The sequence below is a fragment of the Euleptes europaea genome, chromosome 5 (genome assembly GCF_029931775.1).
Source record: "Euleptes europaea isolate rEulEur1 chromosome 5, rEulEur1.hap1, whole genome shotgun sequence".
Taxonomy (NCBI): Eukaryota; Metazoa; Chordata; class Lepidosauria; order Squamata; family Sphaerodactylidae; genus Euleptes; species Euleptes europaea.
The window spans coordinates 10207888-10230726 of record NC_079316.1 but is presented as its reverse complement, the minus strand read 5'-3'; the positions used below and the strand labels follow the sequence as shown (position 1 = coordinate 10230726).

General features: G+C 46.2%; 1 protein-coding gene across 1 annotated transcript in view; it reads right to left on the bottom strand.

Annotated features, from left to right (window-relative positions):
• Positions 1 to 18690, bottom strand: part of VWA5B2 (von Willebrand factor A domain containing 5B2) — a 69138-nt gene extending 50448 nt beyond the window's left edge. The window contains exon 1 of the mRNA XM_056849991.1: positions 18584 to 18690. The gene's annotated coding sequence lies outside the window, so the exon portion shown is untranslated. The remainder of the gene's footprint in view (positions 1 to 18583) is intronic.
• Between the last annotated feature and the right edge of the window lie 4149 nt (positions 18691 to 22839).

The window sequence follows — 22839 nt, the reverse complement described above, 5'->3', positions numbered from 1 at the left end:
GCCCACTGCGGGCTTGCCAGCCAAGGCCACCACCTCCCAGCCTCTGTGGGCTTGCCAGCCAAGGCAGCCACCCCCTACTCCTGGCATGGCCCGGCCAAGCGACATTTATGTCATATCTGGCCCTTGTAATAAATGAGTTTGACGCCCCTGGTCTAGATCCTTTTACATATGTTTTCTACCCTCCTTTTAACTCTGAAGTGGCCCTGGTCAGCTTAGTTGATAACTCGTGGCAGGAAATAGAGCCAGTGTAATGTAGTGGGTAAGAGCGGTGGTTTGGAGTGGTGGACTCTAATATGGAGAACAGGGTTTGATTCCCCACTCCTCCTTGTGGGCGGCGGCCGCTAATCTGGTGAACTGGGTTGGTTTCCCCACTCTTCCCCTTGAAGCCAGCTGGGTAACCTTGGGCTAGTCACAGCTCCCTTAGAGCTCTCTCAGCCCCACCTACCTGACAAGGTGTCTGTTGTGGGGACAGGAAAGTAAGCCAGTCTGATTCTACCTTAAGTGGTAAAGTCATCATATAAACACCATCTCTTCTTCTTCATGTGTTCAACCCTGGTCTTTTATTTCTGAATTCCCTGGTTGGGTGGGAAGGTACTGATCTTTAGCGGATCTGGTCCTTAAGAAGGGTGGGCATAGCAGTGTTGCTAGGAGACTGCTGTTCCTCCTAGTGGCATCTGAGGTTCCACGTCGTTTGATGTAAGCTGCTTTGGGGTCCCCATTGGGGAGAAAGCTGGGATATTATAAATTAAGTACTGTAAATACGTTCCCTATAATACCTTAGTATCTACATGAAATTACTGGAGATGGTCATCTGGAGTTTTAAGTGCAGTGTTATCACTATGCAGAAGACATCCAGCTCTGCCTGTTTCTTATCTGGTTTTAAGTAGGTTGTGGATTTGCTTAACTAGTGCCTGACAGAGTGGTGGATTGGATGAAGGTGAACAAATTAAAGCTTAGCCCTCACTAAATGGGTATTTAGTGAGGGTTTGCCTAACCTTGGAGGTGGGAGTCAACCTGTGCTGGATAAAGATTTTTCTCTCTGGGAAGGCCCAGGTTGATAGTTTGGACATTCTTCCTGACCTATCACTGATTGTTAGGGTTGCCAACCTCTAGGGACTACCTGGAGATCTGCTATTACAACTGATCTCCAGCTGATGGAGATCAGTTCCCCTGGAGAAAATGGCCACTTTGGCAATTGGACTCTATGGCATTGCCTTCCCTCCCCTTCCTCAGGCTCCACCCCAAATGCCTCCTGCAGGTGGCAAAGAGGGACCTGGCAACCCTACTGATCATGGGTGCTCAGAAGTACTCTTTTACCAACTTAGGCTGGTATACCTGAAGAAATCTGACCTGCCACAATTATACATCTTGGTGACTTTTGCATTGGATTATTCATTGTAATACTTTTTATGTGGGGGTTGCCTTTGAACAGTTCCCAGAAACGACAATTGATCTAGAATGTGGCTGCCCATCTGCAGGCAGGGAAAAAAATCTATGCAAATCACATTACTCCAACCTCATTCTAAGTGCTTGTTTTTAACCTTTAAAACTCTCAAAGGTTTGGGACCAGAGAATTTAATGGGTCACCTGTTCTAGCAGCGTTCCCCAGCATGAGGCCCATGGGCTTCATGGTGACCACCAACACCTTACTTTGGCACCTGCCAAGTGGGGTTGCCAGGCCCCTCTTCGCCACTGGCGGGAGATTTTTGGGGCGGAGCCTGATGAGGGTGGGGTTTGGGGAGGGGTTTCAATGCCATAGAGTCCGATTGCCAAAGCATTTCTGCATTTGTGTTGGGATTTTTGTATTTGTTGAATATACTATGATTTGTGTGTGAGAATAACACATTCTGTACTTGTTGAATATACACTATGATTTCTCTGTGAAACTCTTATTTTTATTTGCATGAATATAGCATATGATCCTATTGTGTTTTGTGAAATTTATTTCAATTAAGATATTCTGAAAGTGGAGCCTACATGCTGTTAGTTGTTGCTAACTTAGTTAATTCAGTATAGGTAATTGTGTTTTTGCTAAGTACCTGGAGGTTGGCAGCCCTACTGCCAAGTGTTTCAGAAAGTAGGTGGGGCCAGGTTGTGCTCTTGCCCAGCCTGACTTCTGATTGGCCACTGAAGATCTAATTGGCTGTGCAGATTAAATAACATTGCTTTGAAGGCAGGTGCCATCACAGTGCTGGTTTTGTTCTGTCTCTCTCCTAGTGTATTGTTTAAAGTACCCCTGTACTTGGACTTTGTATGTGTGGCTCTGCCTGCTGTGGCAGCTATTTTGGATTGTGTCCCCTCCTCCTGTGTCAGAATCCAAAGGTGCCACAGGCTCAAAAAGGTTAGGGGGCCCTGTTTTCCAGAATGAACCCACCTCTGTTCTTATGTGATCAGGCGAGTTCCTGCTCTGTGTTTTACCACCGTTAGATGGTTGTCAGGTGGCCATATATGACAGAGCCTTCTCAGTGACAGCATCAAAAGTCTGGAACTTCCTCTCCGGGGATACATATTTGGAACCACCTCTTTTCAGAAGATGAATAAAGGCTAGCCTCTTTCAGCAGGATTTGGGTCTGAATTAGTGTTAACGGCAGAGATTTTAGTTTTCACTAAATTTTGGCACATTATGGCTTTCTGGCATCTTCTGATCTTGTATTTTTGTTGGGTTAATTCTTTTTTATATTTAAAAAGGGGGATACAAGCCATTTTTAGTGTGTTACTGAAAGCACAGTATGTTAAAAAAATAACCATGTCATACAACGAATAAACAGTGTTGCTTACCTGTAACTGTTGTTCGTTGAGTGGTCTTCTGTGCAGTCCCACATGGGACTGCGCAGGCCAGCCACGGAGAAGATTAGCAAAGCTTCTGGAAGAGTCGGCTCCCAAGGAGCGCTCCTCTCCCCCCCATCAGTGACCAAGCCTTAATGGCTTTTCCCGCCCAGGAGTCACCTGACCGGTGGGTGGGGAGCACTCTTCCCTCAGTTCTCCTATCGCCTTCGTGGGGAGTACACTCTTTTACGGTGCCAGCCCACAGCGGGGAAGGAGGGAGGGATGTGTGCCTGCACAGAAGACCACTCAACGAACAACAGTTACAGGTAAGCAACACTGTTTTTCGTTTTCATGGCTTCTGTGCAGTCCCACATGGGAGAATAGAAAGCTCACTTACTGTGGAGGTGGGTGTGTGATGGTCAACGAACTAACGTGTTCAACACTGCTTTCCCCACAGCTGCGTCAGCTCTTGAGTCAACATCTACGGCATAGCGATGAATGAAGGTTGTCGGTGTGGACCACGTCGCCGCCTTGCAGGTGTCTGCGATGTCGACCGTGGAGGCGAAGGCAGCTGAGGCTGCTTGTGCTCTTGTGGAATGTGCATGCAGGTGAAGAGGGCAGTCTACCCCTGCTGATTGATAAGCCAATCTAATGGCCGATACCACCCATCTGGATAGTGTCTGAGTGGAAACTGCCTTCCCCTTATGTGTCCCCTTAAAACAATAAACAGATTGTCAATCTGTCTGAAAGGTTTTGTTCTCTGTAAGTAGAATAACAGTGCTCTACGCACATCCAAAGAATGTAGTTGTTGTTCGGAAGGGGACTGTGGGTTTGGAAAAAACACAGGCAAGGTGATGTACTGTGAGAGGTGAAATTTTGAAACCACCTTGGGGAGGTATGCTAAACTTGGGCATAGGATGACCCTATTAGAGAAGAACTTGATAAAGTGAGGGTCTGCCCGTAAGGCTCTCAGATCACTGACCCTTCTGGCAGACATAATGGCTATCAAAAATGCTGTTTTATAAGATAGCAAAGACACGTCACAGGAAGCCATGGGCTCGAAAGGTCTTGTTGTTAGATGTGACAGGACTAAGGAAAGACTCCACTGGTGAACTGGAGCTCGTACCTGGGGAAATAAATTCTGTAGGCCCTTCAGAAACTTTTTACAAAGTTTATTAGAAAACAAAGAGAAGGAATCCACACCGCCATGGAAGGCAGAAATAACCACTAGGAGACATTTGATCGATGAATCAGATAAACCACCATCTTTCAGGGACAAAAGGTATTCAAACAATTGTGGTAAACGACACCTCTGTGGTACAATGCCCTGAGACGAGGCCCAAGCGGAAAATCGTGTCCACTTGAGTGTATAAGCTCTCCTAGTGGACGGTTTGCGTGCTGAGAGGAGGACATGGGCCACCCTGTCTGACCATTGTGTCACCGAGTGACTCTCCAGGCTGCTAGGCTCAGTAAGGCTGGGTTGTGGTGCAGCACTTGACCCCTGGTCAGTAGGGAGGGGGAATCGGGAAACCTGATATACCTCTGCTGGGACATGTTCCAAAGGGTGGCAAACCATGGCCTCTTTGGCCAAAATGGGGTTACTATGATTAAGTTGGTTCCGTCCTGGAGGGCCTTCCCTAGCACCCTGGGGATCAGAGGGATAGGAGGGAAGGTGTACATCAGAACTGTTGACCAAGGGAGCTGAAATGCGTCTCCTAGTGAAGACGCTTCCCGAGATGCCCTTGAGCAAAACCGAGGGCACCTTGTGTTGTCTTGTGTAGCGAACAGGTCTACTTCCGGCCAACCCCACGCTTGGAAGATAGGTTCTAGAAACCTGATGGGGATCGTGGTCCTGGGAAGTATCCCTGCTTAGGGCATCTGCCATAATGTTGGAACAGCCTGCCACGTGAATGGCCTTGAGGGATATTTGTCGTTCTATAGCCCATTCCCATATGAGGGACGCCTCCTGGCATAAAGCTAGGGAATTGGTGCCCCCCTGCTTGTTTATGTAGAACATAGCCATGGTGTTGTCTGTGGTGATGAGCACAGTTTTCTGAATGAGAATATCTGCAAAAGAAAGAAGGCCAAATCTAATAGCCCTCATTTCGAACAAATTGATATGCAAGGTGGCCTGGTGGAGGGTCCATCTTCCCTTAGCTGTAAGGGTTCCACAATGTGCCCCCCAACCCCCCACGGAGGCATCTGTAAATAGCTGGATGTCGTGTGAGGTGACACCGAAACCAACACCCCTGAGAAGGTTCGTCTCCTGCGCCCATCAAGTCAATGAATGAATAACTGTTCTGGGAATAGATAACATTTTCCCCTGGGGGTCGACATTGATTCTGAAGGCTCTCAAGAACCAATTTTGCAGGGGTCTCATGCGTAACCTCACGTATGGGACCACCGCAGTGATAGATGACATGAGTCCCAACAACCTTTGAATCACCACCACCTTCTGATACCTCTGTGATGTGAAGAACCTCACCAATTTCTGAATGGCCCTAAGTCTAGGTATTGGCAGGAAGGCAGAATGCTTATCAGCATCTAGGGTCACTCCGATGAAGTCTACCACCTTAGAAGGTGTGAGACGGGATTTCTCTAGGTTGACAATTAACCCGAGGTGTGCCAAGGTGTTGGTCACCCTAGTGAGAGAGTCGGCTAAGTCCTGACGAGACCTGCCTACCACCAGCCAGTCGTCAAGATAGGGGAAGATGGTGCAATTTTGTAGCGTTAAAAATCCCACCACCTCCGCCATCACCTTCGTGAAAACTCACGGGGCAGGGGATAACCCAAACGGTAAGACCGTATACTCATAGGTGACCCCCTGGCATCTAAATCTAAGAAATTTCCTGCATTGTCTATGGATTGCAATGTGGACGTACGCATCTTTGAGATCCACTACTGCAAACCACATGTCAGCCGAAAGGAGGGGTAAGATGACACGTAGGAATAACATCCTGAATCTCTTAGTCTGGATGTACTCATTCAGATCCCTTAGGTCCATAATGGGCCTCTTGCCTCCACCCTTCTTGTTAATCAAGAAGTATCTGGAGTAGAATCCTATTTGCGGTTCAGTGGGCGGGACAACCTGAATCGCTCCCTTCAGAAGCAGAGTCTGCACTTCTTGCAGGACCTCTGAGATCCTGTCCGTTCCTGGGCCAGGATTGGTACATGGCGGGGTATCAGTGAACTCTAGGAAGTAACACGATCTTATGATATTCAAGACCCAGGAATCATCTGAAATCTGTAATCATTTACTAAAGTAAGGAAACAGCCGTTTGAAAAACATTGGTAACACTAATACAACTGGGTCTGGCATTGGTAACACTGATACAACTGGGTCTGGCAGTGTTTCGCCAGGTAATCAGGACACGTTCTTTTTCCCCCCTTGGTTGTCATGCGGGGGGTATCCTCCCTTCTTACCCCTTAGGCGTGAACCTCTTTTCCTGCTGGGCAGCGGGGTAATGGCGGGAATGGGTTTGTTGGTATCCCCATGACTGGGGCCTGTTGAATTTCCCAGAATAATAGGACTGGGATTGCCTGTAGAAGGGTTTAGGCTTGTATGAGGGACCATCCTGCTGGGTAGCCCCTAAGGACTTCGCTGTTGCTTTCTGTTTTCGGAGATTATGTAAAACCTCATCAGTTAAGTCACAGAACCTCGCTTTAATATCAAAAGGCATATCCTCAATCCTAGCCTTGACATCTGGTGCCAGCGAGGATGCCCGCAGCCAGGAGTGGCATCTGAGGACTATACTTGATGCCATGCCTCTACCATATGGCGGGAGGCTGCAATCTGGTTCTTACCCAGTCTCTGGCCCTCTAACTGGAGGCCCTTCAAGAGGGCTCTCTTGTCTTCAGGCAGAGAATCAAATACCTCTGATACCCTGTCCCATAGAGACATTTGGTATCTTCCCATAAGGGCGCCAAAGTTGGCAATACGGATACCCAGAGCGGCCGAAGAGTAGAGCTTGCGCCCTAGTCCATCTAACTTATGCCCTTCTTTATTAAGGGGTGCCGAGTGGGACCTTGATTTGTATTTAGCAGCCAGCACTTCAGTGAGGATGGAATTGGGCTGTGGATGTTTATATAAAAATTCAGCCTCTTCCTCATTGATCTTGTATAAATTCTCGATCTTTTTAATCGAGGCTACCACCAAGGCCGGTCTTTGCCAGCTAGCCATAGCAGCCTCCTTAATGCCCTGGACCATGGGCAGCTTAGCCGGTCCTGTATCAGGGCTAAACAGAACCCCCATAATGGGGTCAGATGGTTTGGGGTCTGCCTGAATGGCTAACAACCCTAGGGCCTTTGCCATACGAAGTAAGAGTTTGGAAAAAACCCTTAGGTCTTCCGTGGGGGATACCGGGGTGGGATCTCCCACGTTGTCATCTGGGGACGGAAGGGAAGTGTCTTCCGAGCACGCCTCTAACCCCAGTTCGCCGTCGTCGTCGCTGACTTCGATGTCGATGACTTGCCAGGGTCTCGACATCGAAGCCGCCGCTGAAGGTTGCTCCTCGGCGCCGACCGCTGTTGAAGTCGAGGAGAGAGGATCAGCAATGCCCGGATCCAGTCTCGGACCCACCGAGGACATAGGTTCCCTGAGGCGTCGAGGAGGGTTGATGTCAAGCGGTGGGGGTTGGATAGCTGCGCGATGTTGGTGGCCCATAACAGAGTCGCCTCAATGTCAATGGTAAGCCTCGGCGTCGATCTGGCGGTAACTCTTGGCGTCGACCTGGCGTTGGTAATAGCCGACGTCGTACTGGCGCCGAGGGTCAAAATAACCGAACTGCGGATACCAGGGAGGAGGACAGTATCCCCATGGACCCCAGTCCTGATATGGGACACAATCCCAATGGTACGTCTCCGTCGTCAGGGATTCCTCTGGGTCAGAGATAATGACCTCGGGGACCTCCAAGACTTCATCCTCCGACGAGGAGAATTGAACCTCCAACCCCGATGGCGATGGGGTGTGAGGGTGCCTTAAGGCAGGTGCAACAGCACTCTGCAGGCGATAGTGCGGGCTCCGGCCCCGTTCCGCAGGAGGCGTTGAGCCTCTACTTGATGGTGCACGGCGTCGTGGCGAGGCGAATGTATGCCTCGGGGACCCAGATCCCTTTCAAGAAGGAGCTCGGTGTCTTGGTGATTTCTCCTCGATGTCGACCACTCTCTCAGGCGCACTCGGAGTCAATGACTCGACGCCGAGGGGCGATCCCTGAGGCGGAGGTTTCTGGTGCAGACCGAATAGACTCCCCCTTTCTTTGTTTTGGGAGAGGATGGATTCTTCTTCTTGTCCTTGTGCTTTTTTGTTGGTGGTTCGGACATGGCCCTAGCGTCCCTAGGCATGTGGGAGATCCCTCTCTTGGATGAGGTAGCCGGGGAGTCTGGGGAACTTGGTCTCGGAGCCTGATCCGGACGGAGGGACTTTTCATACACAGCCACCATTAATTTCTTTGCTCTGTGTTGCCGACACTTGTGCGTAAATAGAGCGCAGGCCTTACACGCCGCCACCACATGCCCCTCGCCCAAACGAGTCCTGGTGCTCATCTGACGAAGCCATTTTAGTACCGCACGTGCGGCACTTTTTAAATAAGGCCATGTCCATACACTCTTCCTAAGTCTTCGAGGTAAATTTATCTAAAAAGTTTACCTCAGTCAGTAGATACGCTGAAGCTCAATATTTCGCTGTTCTCTCCGCGGCGGCAGAATGAGAACTGAGGGAAGAGTGCTCCCCACCCCCCGGTCAGGTGACTCCTAGGCGGGAAAAGCCGTTAAGGCTTGGTCACTGATGGGGGGGAGGGGAGCGCTCCTTGGGAGCCGACTCTTCCAGAAGCTTTGCTAATCTTCTCCGTGGCTGGCCTGCGCCTGCGCAGTCCCATGTGGGACTGCACAGAAGCCACAAAAACGAACTATAGACCCAGAAGGGGAAAATGAAAGGGGAAGAATTACTTTCCCAGCAAGTTTAGGAACAGGGGAGTTGGTACCCTACATGATCAGGGCTTTCTAGCTTGGGGGGGGGGGGAAGAGTAAAGAGTAACAGAGATGATCAATATAGAGAGGGAGTAATTCTAGAACTCAGAGCCACTCAAGTTTGATGGCAGTAAGCTCAGAACTGACAAAGCATCTTTCCACAAAACGTGGATTTTTGAAAAGACTAGATGGATTTTAAAAGGACTAAACAAATTCATAAAGCATATGTTAGTATACTGCCAAAAAAAGGGAGAGATAAATGGAACTTCTTTGTTCAGAGACATTATGCCAAATAGGGTTGCCATGCAGGGCAGGGGACAGCATGGCTACAGCGATGATCTCACTTCTGGGGAATATCTGGAAACATTGGTGGTAGCTCCAGAAATCGCCAGCAACTCTATGGTTTTCCCACAGAGTTTCTGGCAATTCCTAGAGCTTCTGTCGTCACCTCCAGGGTATTCCCTGGAAGTGACATCATTGGACGGGCAATGACAGTTGAGTTTTAAAAAAATCTTTTGTTTGTTTTAATTTCCCTCCTGTTTCACCTCCATGCAGCGGTGGGGAACGGGAATCCGGGGCACGGAATCCCGTGCCCTGACTGGGGGCTTGGCAGCCCTAAAAGCAAATAACGGAGACAAAGGTAGTCAAGAACATAAGACCAGCCATTCTGGATCCAACCAATGGTCTAACTAGCCCAGCATCCTGTATCACACAGCACTCGGGCAGATGCCGCTGAAAGTCCTACAAGCAGGGTACAGAGACCAAAGCTTCCTTCTGTTGCTGTCTCCAAGTAGTCTAAACCCCTTTCAAATCCAATTAAACTGGTGGCCATCACTATATCCTGTGGCGGTGAATCCCAGAGTTAATTATCCTTTGAATTTGCCCTTGTTGTTGGTACTGAGACTACTGTTCCATCAATTTTGTTGCATGTTGTAATATTATGGGGAAAAGTTCTCTCTGTTCACTGTTCACCTTCTCCACCCCCACACATAATTTAATAAACCTTTATCATGCCCTGTTTATGATGACCGAGAGGCATCTAGCTGGCCGCTGCTGGAAGTAGAATGCTGAAACTAGACAGAGCTTTGCCTTATCTAAAAAGGCAGTTCTACTGTAATGAAAGATAAACCCGCTTCCCGATTTGTTGAGTTTCAATTGCCCCGTTTCGAAAATTAAAGATAGGAAATTTGCTGGTAGACTAGTCCAGTAGATCCCATCTGTTGTTGATAGAGATATCAGGATATAAAAGCATTGCAGTTGCTTGAAACAGGTACACAACCCACGACAAAAGAAATTTGTGCATAAATGTCCTTTGTCAGTGTTCTGGGAGGGACCCCAGCTCAGTGGTAGAGCGCCTTCATGTGTTCTGTGTCTTCTGCTTAACCATGACAGCACTGACCAAGTATGGAATTTGGAGTTTGGTCAAGGATTTTTCTGTAGTAATATACCCATTTTCCTAGTCCCTATGACTGTAGAGATGCATGTGGGCAGTGGTGCTTGGTATCCCAGGACAGGACTAAGTGCTCAGAAAATCAGAGTTCAGTGTTCTGCACAATCCTGCCCATAGTGGGGATGGATTGGCCATTTAAGAGAGCCAGCGTGATGTAGCGGTTAAGAGTGTTGGACAAGTACCTGGGAGACCTGGGCTCGTATCTCCCCTCATGCCATGGAAGCTCGCTGGATGACCTTGGGCCAGTCATACTCTCTCAGCTTAACCTACCTCACAGGGTTGCTGTGAGGATAACATGGAAGAGGAGAATGATGTAAGTCGCCTTGGGTCCCCCCATTGGAGACACCCTGTGAGGTAGGTGAGGCTGAGAGAGCGCTAAGAGAACTGTGACTAGCCCAAGGTCACCCAGCTGGCTTCATGTGTAGGAGTGGGGAAACCAACCCAGTTCACCAGATTAGCCTCCGTCACTCACATGGAGGAGTGGGGAATCAAACCTGGTTCTCCATCACTCACATGGAGGAGTGGGGAATCAAACCTGGTTCTCCAGATCAGAGTCCTCCGCTCCAAACCACCGCTCTTATCCACTAAGAAGTGATCTGCGTTAGAATGTTGTAATAGGATATGGGACATCCAGGTTCAAACCCCAACTTTGCCATGGAAGCTTGCTGAGTAAAGGGCTGTGGCTCAGTGGAAGAACCGCTGTTTGACATGCTGAAGGTTCCAGGCTCAATCCCCGGCATCTCCACTTAAAAGGACCAAGAAGTAGGTGATATGGAAGACCTCTGCCTGAGACCCTGGACAGCCTCTGCCAGCCTGAGTACACAATACTGACCTTGATGGAGCAATGGTCTAATTCAGTATGAGGCAGCTTCATGCGTTAGGCACATACCCTCAGTCTAAACTTCCTCACAGGGCTGTTGTGAGGATAAAAGCAGGAGAATGATGTAAGCTACCTGGGGTCCCCTTGGGGAGAAAAATCGGATATAAATTAAGTAAAATAAAATAAAGTACCCATGTAAACTCCCCCACTACCTGAGCCAGCATGGTGTAGTGGTTAAGAGCGGTGGTTTGGAGCGGTGGACTCTGATCTGGAGAACTGGGTTTGATTCCCCACTCCTCCACCTGAGCAGCGGAGGCTAATCTGGTGAACTGGGTTGGTTTCCCCACTCCTCCACACGAAGCCAGCTGGGTGACCTTCGGCCAGTCACAGCGCTCTCAGCCCCACCTACCTCACAGGGTGTCTGTTGTGGGGAGGGGAAGGGAAGGTGATTGTAAGCCGGTTTGAGTCTCCCTTAAGTGGTAGAGAAAGTCAGCATATAAAAACCAACTTCTTTGACCAGGTCCATTCTAGCTTAGGGGCAGAGGTAGAGCCACACCAAGCACTTTCTCACCACTTTCTGAGCTCCAGACAAGTTGTTAATTTATCAACCATCACCCACACTGTGCTACAAAGACAGGCAGACTCATTCGTACAGACAGTAAGCCAGTACCTGTGAACAACCCCACAGAAAGCATCGAGAGCAGCAACAAGTGAACAAAGATATGTGAACAGTCAGGCTCACCGTCTAGGCTGGAAGATGGAGTAGAGTCAGCAACTGCAAGCCGGCCCACACAAACTGATGAGATTTTTCTTTCCACAACTGTGAGATAAGGACATTAGGCTAAAGAGGGATTATCCGAGACACCTCACTGGCTGCCCTGAGCCTGCCCTTACTACACTATGCGCACCTGTACGTATACGCAACCCCCCACAAAAAAAATTCCACCTCTTTTCTGCAATTTGAGGCTACTGACTATCCCAATTAAATCATTATACATCTATTGATGGAACCCTTTCCCCTACTGATTCAAGGGATGCCTAGAGAAACGGACTTCCGGATGTACTGCCACAAACAGTTATAGCAGAAAAGTCAGGCGTTAAGACGGAGCCTCTTGCTGGGATCCACCATCTGTTCCTGGCACTACCGTTCAGTCAGAGCAGAAAACAGGAAAGAAAAATATCCTTTTAAGAAAAAACACATAAGCCACACATCAAAGGAAATGCCTGTCAAAGTCATTCTAGGCTGGCGCCCCCTTATCACATCCAAGTTGCATAGACCCAGGAGTTTGACCTAAAAGAGGACTTCCTGACCCAAGAAGATGGGTGAACAGTTGGGTTCAATACCCCCTCGGTTTTTACTAAAACTGCTAGACGCCTGACCATATCTGCAGTGTGTACATTCAGCCTAATGTGTCAGTTTCCAGGAAACTGGCGAGAATCAGTCCAGCTAACCTCCAGCCCAGTAGCTTGTATCAAAAAGTCTGTCGACCAGAAGGACCACTAAAAAGAACCCCACATGCCTCAAACTGAAGACTTAACGGAGGTCCAGGAACGTTTACCAATATGCTATGATGAGTTATGGTAAATTATTAATATGGTACATATTCAATACATAAAGTGCAGATCAGCCGACAATGCAGCAGGAGCTGCTTCCTACACATCCGGCATGCCATGCTCCATTTGCTGCCTTTCTCGCTGGCAAAAAATGTGGGTCACGTCTGCAATATGGGTCTCTTGGTCATTAGGACGAAGTTGAGAGATCCTCTTTGCGATGCTGTTTTTAAAAGGAAAAGGATAGGAAACCGTGGTAAGCTAAAGTTATTGTTTTCTCAGGGGCAGGCCAGACATATCCTGCTCATGAGAGGTTCCCCCCCAAAAAGATCAAGGGTCCCAAATAGCTGCCAACTCCCAATTCTGCCGAGCTCCACCTACTCTTTTGCTGCCCTGCAAAGTTACCCGAGGTAACTAAATGCTAAGGGCTTACCTGGAGAATGACATGCCATCTGCATTTTTAACGTACCTGGTTGAAGATGAATTGCTATGAAATCAGCACATTTCTTGACGGGCTCCTGCCATCCAGACCGAGACCTTTAAGCCTTTGCCGTTCTATTTGCAAGAAGAGAATTGGCAGGTGTCTCTCTCCTTGAATGTCTCGCTAACACACATACTCTCCCTTCCCTCTCTCTCCCTCTGCAGACTCTCTGGAGTACAGGCTTTCTCAGTGCGGTAGCAGCAATCCCTCTCTCTCTGCTTCCTCAGAGCCAGAAGTAAGGGAACTGAACAGCTCCAAGCCCAGCCTAATTAAAGGGCCAGCCGTCTGCACAAGTCTGGCAGCCCGGAAAAGGGAGCCGTGAGGTCTCAGCAAGTGCTGTCTCTCTTCATCTCAAGCCTGCCTGGCTTCCAGCCAGAGGCAGTTGAGAAACAGGGCAAAAATCTTGAGGAGGATGTACTGGGGACAAAACATAAGGCCCTGCTGGATCAGACCACGGTCCATCAAGTCCAGCAGTCTGTTCACACAGTGGCCCAACCAGGTGCCTCTAGGAAGCCCACAAACAAGACAACTGCAGCAGCATTATCCTGCCTGTGTTCCACAGCACCTATAATAGGCATGCTCCTCTGATCCTGGAAAGAATAGGTATGCATCATGATTAGTATCCATTTTGACTAGTAGCCATGGATAGCCCTCTCCTCCATGAACATGTCCACTCCCCTCTTAAAGCCTTCCAAGTTGGCAGCCACCACCACATCCTGGGGCAGGGAGTTCCACAAGTTAATTATGCTGGGTGTTGTCTTTAGCAATAATATAAACCTCAACAACTCAACAACCAAGAGACTTCAGAATCTGCAGCAAAGTACAAGATTTGTTATAAAGCTTTTCAAAACATGGGTTTTCACAGAATTGGGAATAATTTGAAAAAGAAAGGGGAGCAAAGGTCAGACAAGAAGCACCACTGCAGGTGCTGGAAGGAAAATGAATTTGCTTCAAAGCTTTCAACCGACGCTTTCAGAAAGTTGTCCATATCACAGCTAGAAACTCTGCTAGAAGAAGCCTGAGATAAGGGTGTCTGGAAGGCATGTTTCCTGCCTAAACAAAAAATCTCCAGCACCACACATTTTGGATACACACAAATTGTGCATTAGGACTGAGTCAGGGCTGATTTTGTAACGTCCACTGGTTTAAGTGGCTTTAAAAAGAGGGTTAGACACATTCACTGAAGACACCTTTAGCAATGGCCATTTATGCAGGGTTGATTCTGATGCTTGCTCAATGCGGATTTTTAAAATTTGACCTTTCAAATGACTATTCAAGGTCCCGATGCAAGAGGAGAAATCAAACAAATTCCACCCCCCACTCACCTGCTCCTTTATTTGCATAGACATTAGTAATAGTTGTTTGCATAGCTAAGCCGCGGCTGGGATTCTGCATGCTTTCTTCAGTGAATGCTTCGATGCAGGGGGCGGAGCAAATACAAAAGGTCACCTTAAAGGGGCTTTTAAGAAATGCGAAGCTGGTATGCGCCGGCTTCACAGTGATGCCTGGAATGACGGTTCGGCGTGAAGAAATAAAAAAATATATGAGGGGCACTTCAGCCTGGAACGCGCTGCTAATTACCACGCATAAACAGCAAGTGACTCTTAGCCATGTCTGCTAAATAGAATCTCAGTGCTCAAAGACAACCAAGAACAAGGAATATCTTTCACCTTCGTGTCTGGTGCGCAAAATTGCCAGGCTAATCTAGCTAACCTCTCAAGACAGATGGAACTTTGGCCTAATCTAGGAAGACAATCCTTATGTTCTCATTAGCACTTTGATGGCCCCATAGCCACCCACGCTTGAGAAGCATGCACTATGTGGAAGGCTCAGAACTGCTGAAATTGGAGTGCCTATAGTAGTACATATGAAACTACACAATGGTGAATGTTTTGAGTATTTCGGGAACACAATACAACTATAAAAAATGCCAATGTTTGTTACCAAGATAAGAACATAGCCACTCCAGGCAATGATCACCAAAGACATGTAATTCACTTATATGTGTGAATGGGGTGACATGTAATTCACTTGTACTGTATGTGTGAATTGGCATGATACCACATCATCTTAAACACAGTCCTCTCCAGAGGAGACAGTTCACACATTCGCCTGCCAGCAATCAAGAACAGAGAAATCAAAATATGTGTAGAACAGACGAACCATGTCTTGTGTGTCTGTTAAGTGCCGTCAAGTCTGACTCATAGGCCATTTATGCATGGGAGGTTTTGCCTTGGATTTGCCTCTCTCTAGATGCAGATTTCCCCCATCCCAATTCTCAAAACTCTGCACGGGGGCTTATTGTTGAGTTTTGAGAATTGGGATGGGGGAAATCTGCATCTATAGAGAAGCAAATCCAAGGCAAAACCTCCCATGTATAAATGGCCATGGTGACCCTATGAATTAATGACCTCCAAAACCTCCTGTCATTAATAGCCTTGCTCAGGTCTTGCAAACTAAAAGCAGTGGCTTCCTTGATTGAGTCAATCCATCTAATGTGCTTGATATGCAGAAGGTCCCAGGTTCAAACCCCAGCATCTCCAGATAAAAGGACAAGTGGCTAGTGAGGTGAAAGAACTCAGCCTGAGACCCTGGAGAGCCACTGCCAATCTGACAGCCTATCCAGCTCACAAATTTAAGTAGTCTCCTGCAAATGACTCAAACGGAGTGGCTGGGACACCCTTGCCATTCCTTGTCAGTAGCAAAGAGGTTGTTATTTCAAAACAGCACATCTGTACTAACAAGAGTATATACATTTGTACCAGATGCTTTGACACTGGAAGCTGTGGAGAATAGATGGCAATTTCTGAAAAACAATGGCAGATGTTACAATAATTATATAGTTGTACTGAACAATATAACCAGCTTTCTTTATCAGTAACATGCATTATGAGAGCCAGCTTGGTATAGTGGTTAAGAGTTGTGGTTTGCAGTAGTGGACTCTGATCTGGAGAACCGGGTTTGATTCCCCATTCCTCCACATGAGCGGCGGGCACTAATCTAGTGAACTGGATTTGTTTCCCCACTCCTACTCACGAAGCCGGCTGGCTGACCTTGGGCTAGTCACAGCTCTCTCAGCCCTATCTACCTCACAGGGTACCTGTTGTGGGGAGGGGAAGGGAAGGTGATTGTAAGCCGGTTTGATTCTTCCTTAAGTGGTAGAGAAAGTCGGCACGTAAAAACCAACTCTTCTTCTTCTTCTTCTAGTGGTTAAGAGCAGTGGACTCTAATCTGGAGAACTGGGTTTGATTCCCCCACTCCTCCACACAAAGCCTGCTGGATGACCTTGAGCCAGTCACAGTTCTCTCAGAACCCTCTCTTTATTAAAAAAATACAGCTAACAGCCAAACATATACAGAAGCATATACAAACAACGATTTCTCAGAACCTTCTCAGCCCATACAGAGGCAGGCAATGGCAACCCACCTCTGAACGTCCCTCGCCTTGAAAAAACCCTATGGGGTGGCCATGTCAGCTGTGACTTGACAGCACACACACAGCGTGTATTATCTACTATGCTCAAACTGTGCACTGTCTATTATGCTCAATCTGTAAAATTCACTAACAGAATTTACTTAAGAAGAAGAGTTGGTTTTTATACACCAACTTTCTCTACCACTTAAGGGAAAATCAAACCAGCTTACAATCACCTTCCCTTCCCCTCCCCACAACAGACACCCTGTGAGGTAGGTGGGAGCTGAGAGAGTGTGACTAGCCCAAGGTCACCCAGCTGGCTTCATGTGTAGGAGTGGGGAAACAAATCCAGTTCACCAGATTAGCCACAGCTGCTCATGTGGAGGAGTGGGGAGTCAAACCCGGTTCTCCAAATCAGAGTCCACCGCTCCAAACCACTGCTCTTAACCACTACACCCCACTGGCTCTCACTTACAGGTGAAACAGGAAACAGACAGACATTGAGGAAGAGGTCTCCCAAAATTCCCTAGCAATATATCATGGTACAGCTAAACACAGAATCCTGACTAGCCCAAGGTCACCCAGCTGGCTCATGTGTAGGAGTGGGGAAACAAATCCAGTTCACCAGATTAGCCACAGCTGCTCATGTGGAGGAGTGGGGAGTCAAACCTGGTTCTCCAAATCAGAGTCCACTGCTCCAAACCACTGCTCTTAACCACTACACCACACTGGCTCTAACAGGTGAAACAGGAAACAGACAGACATTGAGGAAGAGGTCTCCCAAAATCTCCTAGCAATATATCATGGTACAGCTAAGCACAGAATCCTGATATGACTTTTTGATCACTATGATACTTTTTAATTGCTTCCCTGCTCTCTTAAAGAAGATCCACAACCAACTTAACTCGACTTTGAAATAGTTCTAAAGTGAAAGTTTATGTTTTTATTGAATTATTTTATATATTAAGTGCTGTTGCAATGTTCAAATGGGTTGTATTGGTGTTCCCAAACCCTGCCCTCCCCAGGCTTCTACCCTCAAATCGCCAGGAATTTCCTAACCCAAAGAGGCAACTCTACTCTCCCCGAGTGTTTTTCTCTCAGCCAGGGTCATTTCTGATATTAGACCTGGGTAGAGTTGCCAATCCCAGGATGGGAAATACCTGTTTTGGGGGTGGAGCCTGACAAAGGCAGGGTTTGGGGAGGGGAGGGACTTCCGTGAGGCTTAATATCTTAGAGTCCACAGCAGCTGGTATCTGTCACCTGGAGATCAGTTGTAACAGCAGGAAAGATCCAGCCACCACCTGGCGGTTGACAGCCCTAGACCTGGAGGAAAGTGGCTTCAAACAGGGAGCAGATTCTGAACTCCTTTGAGCTCCTTTTGCTGTTATTATTATACTCTCTACCCTCCATTTCTGAATGCTGGGGCACTTTCACATTTAAAGACACAGAACTGCAGCCATCAGAACCAGAAGAAGAAGAAGAGTTGGTTTTTATATGCCGACTTTCTCTACCACTTAAGGAAGAATCAAACCGGCTTACAATCACCTTTCCTTCCTCTCCCCACAACAGACACCCTGTGAGGTAGGTGGGGCTGAGAGAACTCTAAGAGAGCTGTGACTAGCCCAAGGTCACCCAGCTGGCTTCATGTGGAGTGGGGAAACAAATCCAGTACACCAGATTAGCGTCCACCGTTCATGTGGAGGAGTGGGGAATTAAACCCGGTTCTCCAGATCAGACTCCACCACTCCAAACCACCGCTGTTAACCACTACACCACGCTGGCTCCCTACTAGTTGCTTTGGGACTAACATAGCTTTTTGGCCAGACCCATAAATGACTCATCTTATACATTTATAAATAAGCGTGTGTTTTTTCCAAAAAGCAAAAGTATTCTCAGACTCCAATACTCTAGGGCCATTTATGCCTGGGAGGTTTTGTCTTGGATTTGCCACTCTCTACTAGATGTACATTTTCCCCATCTGAATTCTCACAACTCAAAAATAAGCCCCCCATGCAGAGTTTTGAGAATTCAAATGGGGAAAATGTGCATCTAGAGAGGGGCAAATCCAAGGCAAAACCTCCCATGAATAAATGGGGGAAATGGGGGGGGGGGGAGGAAGCGCAAAGCACCTGCTGACCTGTTACTCTGCTCCATGTGGTCAGACAATTCATCCTCCTGGCTCTGAGATGAGAAAAATTCTGCTGACTATGGCAGAAGGAGGTGTTCTTCCTTTGGCTGCCAGCCTCCCCGGTGAATGCACATTTCCTTTGTCATGCAGCTCAGCAGCACACACACCAATCTCAATAGGAAAGCCCACATTAGCAAACTGTGGGGGTTACCGCATTATGTATTCCCAGCGATGTATTAAGAGTTTGAAAATGTTGTAAAAAACATCGCTTTAAAAGGGTTTTTGGATGCCACGGCTAAAAAATGGTTGGACGACGTCTTCACAGCTAAAAGGGCCAAACAAAGTGCGAACAGTATTTTTTATAAGAGTTTCAAACTCTTAATACATCGGTGGGAATACATAATGCGGTAACCCCCAATTAACCTCGAGACTCTCCTGTATTGGCTGTAAAGGGCGCAGCGCACCAAGGAGGGCCACTCTTTTTGTCTGTTGAGTTCTAAACATCACCATGCAGATTTTTCTTCTTCTTCTTCAATAGTTTTAAAAAAGTACTGAAGCGGGTCAGTGCCTTTCGAGAGACTAGGCTCTTAGAATCGACCCCTTCCTGAAAAGAAAAGGGATATGTTATCTTATTCAGCCAGTCACCTACTAAGCAGGACTCAACTACTTTACCTACTTTTAAAAAGCAAGTCTTTTTATTGATATACTTCCAGTAAATGTGTAAATGCAAGTTATAAAGTATTTATGTTCAACAACAATGTATTTAACAATGTTTGTATATGCAGCAACAATGTATGTAACAATGTATACCGTTAAGCAAGCAAGTTCTACATACTATTCAAAATCTTAATCCAACATTTCAACTATAACAGTCAAAATCCACTGATTTAGGTTAAAGTATCTAATTGAAATTCTAGAATAATATATTAGTAAAGCCATACATACCGATCAGCCTTTTCTGAGACTCTCTAAGAGAGAAGTCTGAAGTACCAGTCTTACTGGGTCTATATTTATACTATTTCAGTTACCTTGAGGCTGTGCATTACTGCTCTATTTTAAGCAGCCTTCAATATTTCAAGTAACCTATTCCCTAAACATGCTGGAATTTCTCAAGGCAGGAGACTGTATTGCTAACTATAAACAATCAGTTTTAAGCTTTATCATTACTCTATATATTCATATTTAGTATCATTCTCATCTATAGAAAAATAGCTTTCATTTGAGCCTATGCATTAATTTCTAGGAGCCTAGTATCCATATGTAAATTATAAAACATAATATAGTTCACATTACAATATTTGTATATTTTGGACAGTGCACTTGTACACCTGTCTATGATGTCATAACATTTAACATCTGTGATCCTGCTAGAATTCTAGCAGTATGCTATTAATGGATATTCCAGTAGCCAGTACTGATTCTGATGTCCAAGCTGGAATTTCTCCAGTAGGCCATTGGTAATGATAGACTGGAATTTCTCCAGTAGGTCATGATAGACTGGAAGTTCTCCAGTAGGTCATGATAGACTGGAAGTTTTCCAGTAGGTAGTGAATGTTACTTGATAAGTTATTTGAACTTATTAAGGTGTCTGTAAGAATGTGAACAGTGAAATGTAAATGTAAGAGACAGAAAGCCTTTTGCATAAGAGTATTCTTCCTTTTAAAAGGAAATGCATTTAAGTATTTTAAAAGGAAATACATTTTCTGTATGTTGTGTTTGTGGTGCTATATTCTGAATAATTCTACATATGTACAACACCAATACCATGTTCATGTGCTCTATATGTCAAAGCCTGTGACAGTACTAAGACCATACAGAAAATGTATTGTGGATTTCTGCTTCATAAGAACATAAGAAAAGCCATGCTGGATCAGACCAAGGCCCATCAAGTCCAGCAGTCTGTTCACACAGTGGCCAACCAGGTGCTTCTAGGAAGTCCACAAACAAGACAACTAAAGCAGCACCCTCCTGCCTGTGTTCCACAGCACCTAATATATTCGGCATGCTTCTCTGGAAGTAATATTATGTGTGCTATTACTTCCCTCTCCTCTTAAAAAATCCAGGTATTATAGTATCTACACTGTAACAAGCTTCTATACCAGCGGTTCCCAAACTTTTAAAGTCATGGAGCACTTTTCAGGAGAGAAATTCATCCCGGAGCACTAATTTTCACTTAGCACCTATATACGAAACTGAATGACAGTAGTATTTTACTTTCCAATCTCTTCACAGAGCACTAGGAGATGTTTCACGGAGCACCATGTGCTCCGTGGAGCACAGTTTGGGAACCGCTGTTCTACGCCATCTTAAGTTATAGAAACATGAAGCATGATCCTGCGTTTTTTGTTTTTTCTTCTTAAAATACTTCTTTATTTGGTAATTGGGTTTTTGGGGGGGATTTTCTCTCACAGTAAGCACTACAAAATAAGCCAGTTACAAAGCAGCATATAAAGGGGCGGAGACTTGGTTTGAGGTTGGAGACTGCTGGCGCATATACTCCCAACAGGAAAGTGTGGGTCCAGCGAGCAACGAACCTCAGATAAAACTCCCATGCATAAATGAACATAGGCTCTAATGAGGTAGGCCAGGGATCTGCTTTATAGAGTTTTAATCAGGGAAAAGTAAATCCTATGCAGATGGACTCTCACAGCTGTTATGAGGTTTCCTTAGCAACTGTAATCTTGAATTTGGATATTAAGCAGCAGAAGGTGCAAAGTGACAGAGATCTGTTAATCTCCAACCTATCCAAAAAGGAATAAGGTGTTCTACAGAGACCACGTGACTTCCTGGGAGGAAAGAGCTAGGGACATTGTGCTTAAATAAATCAAAGTGACCCAGGTGTGTGTGTGAAGGCTAGAGAACAGTCATTACCTCTGAAACTATGGAATAAAAGCACACAAACATCAAGATCACCAGGCAGATATGCTTCCCTAAAGGAACAAAAAGGGCATAAAGGAAGTCTACTAGCCAGTTCTGAAAACACGGATATTCTGTATACTGAATTTATAAGATGAGCTGTATTGCTATGAGATATTTCATAGAATGTTTCTCAACCTTTCCCATCTGACTTTTATTCAGGACAAACTGAATAAAGAGGGGATGCAAGTGTGACTTTTGGCTGTTCCATAAGCTTAGAGAGAGAGAAAAGCCTTATCTCTTCTATTAAAAAAAAGGAAAAGAAAGCCCCCAAGATTATTATAATCATAACTTGGGTTATCAACAACCTCCAGGAAAAAGTCCCATAAAAAAAAGACGTAAATGCCACTTGGTCATGTTGGGCCATGCCTCACCAGCCCATATCAAGAGTGGAGGAGGTGGGTATCTTGCGGGCTGGATAAGAGCTGGATAAGAGGTTGGATCCGGCCCGCGGGCCTTATGTTTGACACCCCCTATCTAAACATCGTGATTAGGAGGCTGTCACCTGCCTTCTGGCTATAAAAATTACAAGCTTCACATGCGTTCTTGATTCACGTGCAAAAAAACTTCATAAAATTAGTTACATATACCAGAGGTTCCCAAACTGTGCTCCGTGGAGCACTTGGTGCTCCGCGAAACATCTCCTAGTGCTCCATGAAGAGATTGGAAAGAAAAATACTACCATCATTTGGTTTAGTATATAGGTGCTAGATGAAAATTAGTGCTCTGTGACGAATTTCTCTCCTGAAGTGCTCCACGACAAAAAATTTGGGAACCTCTGACAAAGATAAATGTTTAGCAGGATTTGGATTAATTCATTCCAGTAAGAAAGCTTAATTAGTATGTTGCGGCAAGCCCTGTGGTATCTTGATGACTCACAATGTCATTGCTATCAATGTATTTATTTATAACATTTCTATGCGACCTTTCTACCCAATTCAGGGTCCCTGAGATAGCAAACATTAAAACATTTCATCCGTTAACATATTTGTCCATTAAAAAGCATTTTAAATACAGAGGGCCAACAAACAGGGCACAGAAGATGAAACCTCCCCCTGATATTGCCTCTTGGCACTGATATTCAAAGGTTGAATGTGGAGGCTCCCTTTAGACACTACAGCTAGTAGCCCCTGATACACCTATCCTCCATGAATCTGTCTAATCCCCTTTTACAGCCATCTGTATATATAACTGTGGCCAGCACTACATTCTCCGGCAGCGAATTCCACATTTTAATCACTCATTGAATAAATGTTTCCTTTATATCTTGAATCTTGTGTCCATCAGCTTCACTGCATGCTCTTGAGTTCTAGTATCTTAGGAGAGGGAGAAAGTTCTCTCTGCTCCCT